We start from the raw sequence: 8,616 nt of genomic DNA, 5'->3' as shown, positions 1-8,616 counted from the left end.
TACAGTTAGAGAGCATGGAATCTACGATCAGACACGGTTAACATATTGCTAGGAAAGAGAGTAAATACCCAAGGCGTTTTCCACGTATGTGGGAACTGAAGGATTAAGTTTGTCACGACAGGACCGATCAGGAATAACAGAGGTAGGAAAGGTCCTGAATGAATGCTTTCTCTCAGTATTCACGATTAAGAAAGACCTTGACAAATGTGAGCAAACTAGAACAGGCTGATATGCCTGAACAGGTCGACGTTAAGTAGGATGAGTGCACGCAGCATAAGGAATAAAATGGACGATCTGAAAATTCAGCTGCAGATTGGCAAACATGACGTTGTGGCCATCTCTGAAACTCGGCTAAGGGATGGCTGACATCGGGAGCTAAACGTCCAAGGATATAGGGTATATCGGAAAGATAGGTTAGTAGGCAGAAGGGGTGCTGTGGCTCTGTGTATAAGAAATAATATTAAATCATCGGAAAGAGGTGACATAGGATTGGAAGGTGTAGAGTCTCCACGGGTTGAGTTAAGAAATGGCAAGGGTAACGGGACCCTAATGGCAGTTATATACAGGCCTCCAAACAGCCTGTTGGTTTGCCAATTACAGCAGGAGATAGAAGATGCGTGTCAGAAAGGCAATGCCATGATAATCATTGGAAATATTAACATGAAAGCGGATTGGGAAAAGCACGTCACTACTGGACCACAAGAGAGAGAATTTGCAGAATGTTTAAGGGATGGCTTTTTACAACAGCTTGTTGTTCAGCCCACTAGCGGATCGGCTGTGCTGGTTTGGGTGTTGTGCAATGATCGGAGCTGGTAAGAGAGCTCAAGGTTAAAGGACCCTGAGGGAACAGAGATCACATTATTATCTAGTTCATATTGATATTTGAGAGGGCAAAATAAAATCCAATGTGTCGGTATGTCAGTGGAATAAAGGAAATTACAATGGCATGGAAGGGAAACTGGCCGAAGTTGACTGGAAAGGGACATTTGTAGGAAAGAAAAATAAGGATACATTTTCAAAAGGAGGAAGGACACTACGGTGGCTGACAAGTGAAGTCGGAGCCGAAGTAAAAGCAAAAGAGGCGGCGTAAATGGAAACCACAGCTAGTGGGATGATAAAACATTGGGGATCTTTTGAAGTAAACAAAGAAGGTCATTTCGAAGGAAACGATGAATTACAAGAGGAAGCTGGTGACTAATATCAATGAAGATACTAATAGCTGTTTTAAGTACATAAAGAGTAAAAGGGAGTCGAGGGTAGAAAAAGGATTATTAGAAAATGACGCGGGATATATTGCAATGTGAGATGCAGAGATGACAGAGGAACTGAATGCGTATTTTGCATCAGGGTTCACAGTGGAAGACGTCTGCAGTATACCGGACATTCAGGAGCGCCAGGGAAGTGAAGTTTGTGCAGGAAAAATTACGACTGAGAAGGGGCTCAGGAAGCTACCTGCTCCTGGACCTGATGGAATGCACCCTCAGGTTCTGACGGAAGTAGCGGGAGAGAATAACCATATAACAATTACAGCACGGGAACAGGCCATCCGGGCCCTTCTAATCCGGGCCCTTCTAATCCGTGCCTAACGGTTACGCTCACCTCGTCCCACAGACCTGCACTCAGCCAATAACCCTCCGCTCCTTTCCTGTCCACATACCTATTCATGTTTTTTAAAGGACAATATCGAACCTGCCTCTACCACTTCTACTGGAAGCACGATCTACACAGTTGCCACTCTTTGAGTAAAGAAGATCCCCCTCGTGTTACCCCTAAACTTTTGCCCCTTAACTTTCAACTCATGTCCTCTTGGTTGAATCTCCACTACTCTCAATGGAAAAAGCCCATCCACGTCAACTCTATCTATCCCCCTCATAATTTTAAATACCTCTATGAAGGCCTCCCTCAACCTTCAACGCTCCAACAAATAAAGACTTAATTTGTTCAACCTTTCTCGGTAACTTAGGCGCTGAAACCCAGCTAACATTCTAGTAAATCTCCTCTGTACTCTCTCTACTTTGTTGACACCTTTCCTATAATTCGCTGACCAGAACTGTACACAATACTCCAAATTTGGCCTCACCAATGTCATGTACAATTTTAACATGACATCCCAATTCTCAATATGCTCAATTCTATAATTTATAAAGGCCAGCATACCAAAAGCTTTCTTCACCAACCTATCCACATGAGATTCCAGCTTCAGGGAACTATGCATCATTATTCCTAGATCACTTTGTTCTACTGCATTCCTCAGCGCCCTACCATTTACCATGTGTGGCCTATTTTGATCAGTCCTAGCAAAATTTAGCACCTCACACTTAGCGCCATTAAACTTCAATAAATGAAATTACATTTTGTATCATCGCTGTGGTCAATTTTTTTTTGAAGGGGGCACTTGGATTTGAACCAGGGACCTCTTGATCTGCAGTCAAATGCTCTACCACTGAGCTATACCCCCACAATTTTAATGCTACAGATTGTGGAGGCATTAACAATAATCTAACAAGAATCAATAGATTCTGGCGTACCGGATGACAGAAAAATTCCAAACGTTATTTTACTATTTAAGTAGGCCTGTTAGCCAGTTATCAGTGGTTGGGAAGTTGTCGGAATCGATGTTAGGGATGAGATTACGGAGTACCGGCAGGCACATGACAAGATAGGACAAAGCCTGTTTAGATTTCTGAAAGTAAACTCCTGCGCAACTGGTCTGGGTGCCGGTTACCAGTGGTGTTTCACCGGTGCAGCATAAGTGAGGAGCGGGTAGTGTCGAGGAAACAGAGAGCTCGCAGAGCGATTTAGATCGTTTAGGGGAATAGGCAAAGAAGTGGAAAATGAAATACAATGTTGGAAATTGTATGGACATGCATTTTGAAGGAGAAACTAAACGTGCATACAATTATTTGGATGGAGAGAGATTTCAAAGTACAGAGATCAAAGGGACTTGGGAGTTCTTGGGCAAGATACCCTGAAGGTTAGCCTACAAGTTGAAACGTTTCTGAAGAAATCGAATGCACTGTTGGCATTAATTTCTCGATGTATAGTATATAAGAGCAGGGATGTGATGTTGAGGCTCTATAAGGCACTCGTGAGACCACATTAGAGTATTGTGTGCAATTTGAGGCTCTTATTTTAGAAAAGGTATATTGCTATTGGAGATGGTTCAGTGAATCATTCACCTTAATAATTCGAGAAATGAAAGGGTTACCATATGAGGAACATTTGGCAGCTCTTGGGTTGTATTCCATGGAGTTCAGGAGAATGAGCCGGATATCATATAAACATTCCGAATGTTAAAATGTCTAAACAGATCAGAAATGGTGAAGTTATTTCCCATGGTAGGGGATTCTAGGACAAGAGTGCACGACTTCAGGATTGAAGGACGTCCATTTAGAACTGAGATGAGGAGAAATTTGTTTAGTCAGAGGGTGGTAAATCTGTGGAATTTGTTGCCACGAACGGCTGAGTAGGCCAGGCCACTCGGTGTATTTATGTCAGGGATAGATGGGTTCTTGATTAGCCAGGGCCTCAAAGGTTATGGGCTGAACAGACAGGGTCGTGAGAATGATGGAAGTTTGGGATCAGTCCATGATTGACTGGCGAAGCAGACTGAATAGGCCGTATGGCCTACTTCTTTCCTATATCTTAAGGTCTTAATGCGAGATTTCAAAACCAATATAAAAAGCAAAAGAGCAATTGAGTAATAAAAAGTACAATTGAGCAATATTAGTTGGAAGTTGCAGTACTGGAAAGGCATTATGAAGGTAAAGATAGAGTACGAAAGTAAGCTGACTAATAATATCAACAAAGTTACCAAAATTTTCTTCTGATACATAAAGTAGGAAAAGTAGTATTTTGCGTCAGTCTTCAGTCTGGAAAACACCAGCCGAGTGATGGAAGTTCCAATTGTCAGAGGTGTGAAGTGTGCGAAGTTACCATGACTGGAGAGAAGGTAAGTGAGTAACTCAAGAGTCTGAAGTTAGACTGGAGGGACCAGATGTTGCACACCCCAGAGTTTAAAAAGCGCCGGTTGATGACATGGTGGGGGTATTAGTGACGATCTTGCAGCAACCACTCGGTTCTAGAATTTTTTCGGAAGACTGAAAAATTGCAAATGTCTCCTCACACTTCAAGCATGGAGAGTCAGAAGACAGGAAATATCTAAGCCGCTCGGTCTGACCACAGCGGTTGAAAAGATGTTGGATTCAATCATTAAGGATGAAGTCTCAGGGGACTTGGAGACACATGATAAAGCAGACCAGAGACAGCATGGTTCCGTCAAGGGGAAATTTGGCCTGAAAAATCTGTTGGAATTATTTAAAGACGTAACAATCCGGCCGAATTAGAATTATTTGGTGTCCTCTACTTGGATTTTCAGAAGGCATTTGACACATGAAGCTACTTGGCAAGCTACGCGCCCATGGTAATACAGGAAAGGTTCCAGCATGGATAAAGCGGTGGTTGATTGCCAGACGGTGAACAGTAGGAATAAAGGGAGCATTTTCTGACTGACTGCCGGTGTCCAGTAGTGATTCACAGGGGTAGTTATTTGTATTTTCTTGATTTTCCTTCCTGGATGATGGAGCAACTTAGCTATTCGCGTGTCCCGCCGTATCCGTGGAAAGCCGGAGCACGAATACATGGGTTCAGGCCAAAGAATCTCATCAAGACCTCACTAGCCATCCGATGTGACAGTCCATGATTAATATTACAAATCCACTTTCATTTTACCTCCATCTTAACTTAATTTTACATCGTTTATTTGAATTAAATTGACTTTATTACTTGCATACTTCATATACATGAAGAGTAAAAATCTTTATGTTACTTCTTCCTTCACAAGTGCAATGTGCAATTATACTAATTTATAATATTATGTGCGAAAGGATCGTCAATATAACATAGATGACAGTTGCTTCAGCATGAATTAAGCTGTCTAATGGCCTAGTGGATGAAGCTGACCCGGAGCCTGTTGGCCCTGACATTTATGCTGCAATACAATTTCTCATATGGTAGCAGTTTGTAGTTGGGGTGACTCGGGTCCCCCGTGATACTTTGGGCCCTTTTTACACATCTTTCTTTGTATATGTCCTGAATATGGGATGTTCACGTCTACAGATGCGCTTCGATGTCAGAGTCCTGCGATTGAGGAAGGTACATTTTTCATACCAGACAGTGATGCACCAGTCAGGATGCTCTCAATTATAGTAAATTCTTACATCTTGGTAGCCCATACCAAACTTCTTCAAATGTCTCTGGTGAAAGAAGCACTGTTGTGCCTTTTCGCCACAGACGGTATGTACAGACCACATGAGATCCTCGGTGATGTTTATGCCGAGGAACATAAAGCTGTTCACCCTCGCAACACCAGATCCATTGATGCTAACAGGGACTCAAACAGTTAACCAATGCCAGCGGTCACATCAGTCACTGTGCCAAAAATCTTCCATTTGGGAGTGCTGGAAGTTTCGCACTGCCCTCTGCTTCTGGTGATCCCGACTGTGAGTCATCGCTCTGATCTGCAGCCCATCAGCGAGCGTGTTGGCTATGGAAGTGATTATAAGTCGACACTGAGACACGTGTTTAGGAAGCCGATACGGAAGAATTGTTAACCTAATGAACTAACACAGTCCCAAAGTAAAAGTAACTGCTCCAGCATGGTTTTCATTTGCAACATTCGTGGTTCTTTTCAATATGTTTCAGCATTTATCATTTTCATAGAACTCATTTTTTTCCGATTCTGGTGTGTGAACAGAGACCCATAATATACATCATTGGGCTGCTTATCAAATAGAACTACTGTATGTTCTATGCATTCATTTTAAGTATTAGTGTTTGTAAAAGAATGTCGATTTGAACCAGTGCATGCTGAAGGAGAAGTGTTCATTCACTCATTACATGTAAAGATATCACTGAAATCAGCAACAATTTGACAATTCGATGAGCGAAGCAGCCTCCGCCTCGGTAGTCCAAAGAAAAGGACCGCGGATCTGTTGTTTAGAGCCGTCAGCGGAGCCGCCACTGAACTGACGATTCTGATACACTTTAGATAATGTTTGGCAAATGTCAGGAATTGGCACTGCTAATTGTTATGTGAATCTCCGTCTGCATGCACATACTAGGGTCCCTCGTGCGATTGTCATTAGAGATGATGAAGCCCAAAAAGGATGCTGAGGTAACGTGAAATTCAGAATGTTTCAGCTTGAAGTAATGACCCTGATCAACAGTATGTCGTTTCTAAATGTCTGGAAAACTGCTGGCGCGTTCATAAGACCGAAGTGCATGCTAAGGAACTCAGGGTTCTCTGTCGGTGTATTGATTGACGTCTTCCACTTGTCACCCTCCTATTTGCGAAAGAGGTTGTATGAACTCCGGGATCCCAGCCTCAAGAATCTTCTTTCACCTTGGGGATCATCAAGAGCAGTGTTTGTGGGTGGAAGATGGTATGAGCTTTGACCGTTAGGCAGTTCCGTCCTCCATCATCAATGTAAGTCCGCCGACTCCCGACCATTTTCTGTATGAAGAAGAACCCAGTGTCGGCAGGAGATTTAGAGGACCAAATGAATCCCAGGGCAACAGCCTGCCTAATATACTCCTCCGTAGCGCGTCTGCCCGGGCCTTTGAACGCGTATAATCGACCCCGCGGAGGACAGGGACCTGGAAGTGATCTGCTGCCTAGGTGTAGGTTCAGTGCCGTGGAAGTTTTGAGAACGTTCCCTCACTGAAACGCCTTCCAAATCCTTGTAAACGGATTTGATTTCTACCAAATGGGGTGCTGCAATTCTTCCTGAATCTTGCTCTAAGTATGACCTCTGAGACCCCACCCGTAGCGGGAGTGTGTCGAGTTCCTTTGTTTCAGAGCAGAAGAGATCCCAGACTCTCCCCCAGAGGTCTACGTGTCTTTAGTGAAAACAGAAGCCAAATCACAGTGAGGGACCTCGTCCGCATCGGTCAGCATTGGGAGCGAGGTGCCAAAAATCCATATTGTTTTGAAAACCAGGGTTATTTACTCTTCTTATCTTTACCTTTATATCTGACAGGCCTATACCAGCTTTGTACGCTCCGAATTTCATTTCGGAACGCGCCCCACTTGCCAGAATATATCCTGCCAAATCAATAATTGCTAAATGGTTTTTAATACCGTCAGAATTCTCTTTTCTCCAATGAGAAATGATCGACGGACGGACTAGAAGATTTTTTTCCATATTTACAATGAAACCAATGGCAGTGTAATCACGAGTTACAAAGTGTTCGTTAACTCAAGCTTCTATCTCTTGTCCTGTCTCATTTATTTCACCATAGCAGATCAAGTATCGCGCACGCTCTCGGTGAGACGTGAACGCACAAAAAAACCCCGAAAATATCCTGAACACAATGGACGATCTCTTACCCATGTAGTCCTTTAAAAGTGTGGAATTAACAGTCAACGTGAGGAATGTTAAAAACACCTACTCTAACAACTGTAATGCCTTTGCAATAGACTGCGATATCTTCTCAAAGTTGGCCGCCTACAAACTGTTGACCATTAAGTTGTCAGTAATCTATCCCCATTAACGTGATCATACCATTCCTTCCTTGTTTGAATTTGATAGATGCTTTTTAGATTTTGTGAGGTATAGATGAAGGTAGAGCACGCAGAGTTTATCTCCATCCCAGAGTTGACATAGCTTATTCCATCGGGCATACATTTTAACTAACAGGGGATAATTTTAAAGAAGATGTGACAACACTCCTTCACCCAATGTCGGCAAGACCGAGGAAGTGATTGTGGTCTTCAGGAGAGGGAAAAATGGAGGTCCATGAGCCAGTTCTTATTGAAGGATCGGAGGTGGAGAGCGTAAGTAACTTTAAATTGGTGGGTATTACAATTTCCTCTACTTTCATAAGAGACTGCGGAGATTCGGCATGACATTTAAAATCTAGGCGAACATCTCTAAATGTGCAGTGGAGATTATATTGTCTGTCTGCATCACGAGCTGGTACGGCAACAGCAAGGCCTTTGAAGAAAACTCTTAATAACAAGTTAGTGTATTCATCGGCCCTGTCCATCCTGGGTAAAGCTCTGCCAAGCATTAAGCTAATCTACATAAACCGCTATCATCGGAAAGCAGCATTCATCATCAGAGGCCCTCACCACCCCGTCCCTGCTCTATTGCCGCTGCTGCCATCAGGTTGAAGGTAGGAGTTAGAAGAGACTCAGGACTCACTCGCGCCACCACGTTCAAGGACAGTCACTATTCATCAACCATCAGGCTTTTGATCAAAAGCTGATAACTTACAATCACGTGCCTATCCATTGAATAATCCGACAGCCAATGATTTCACTTTGAACACTTTTATATATTGATTAGCTGAGTTGTCTGCAGGAACTCAAAACGCCAGGCAACATCTGTGCAGAAGAGTAAACAGTCGATGTTTTGGTCCGAGATGCTCCACCAGGATTGTTTCTGAAAAAATCAGGCACCCAGAATTCGATGTACGATGATCTGCTGTGCTGGGATGTGCCGTGACGAATGCACAATCTCTTCTTTCTACCGATTTTCTAATCCAGTAAAACATCCCTCGTTTGCTTCGCAGCAACAACATCACCTCGGTTCAATGTTTAAAGACAAATGA

General features: G+C 43.1%; 1 non-coding gene across 1 annotated transcript; it reads right to left on the bottom strand.

Annotated features, from left to right (window-relative positions):
• Nucleotides 1-2,386: 2,386 nt before the first annotated feature.
• trnac-gca (transfer RNA cysteine (anticodon GCA)) lies at nucleotides 2,387-2,458 on the bottom strand. The gene has a single exon. It is a non-coding gene; the product is annotated as a tRNA-Cys (tRNA).
• Between the last annotated feature and the right edge of the window lie 6,158 nt (nucleotides 2,459-8,616).

This window comes from Hemitrygon akajei, unplaced genomic scaffold (assembly GCF_048418815.1).
Source record: "Hemitrygon akajei unplaced genomic scaffold, sHemAka1.3 Scf000084, whole genome shotgun sequence".
NCBI lineage: Eukaryota > Metazoa > Chordata > Chondrichthyes > Myliobatiformes > Dasyatidae > Hemitrygon > Hemitrygon akajei.
This window is presented reverse-complemented; position numbering and strand designations above follow the sequence as displayed.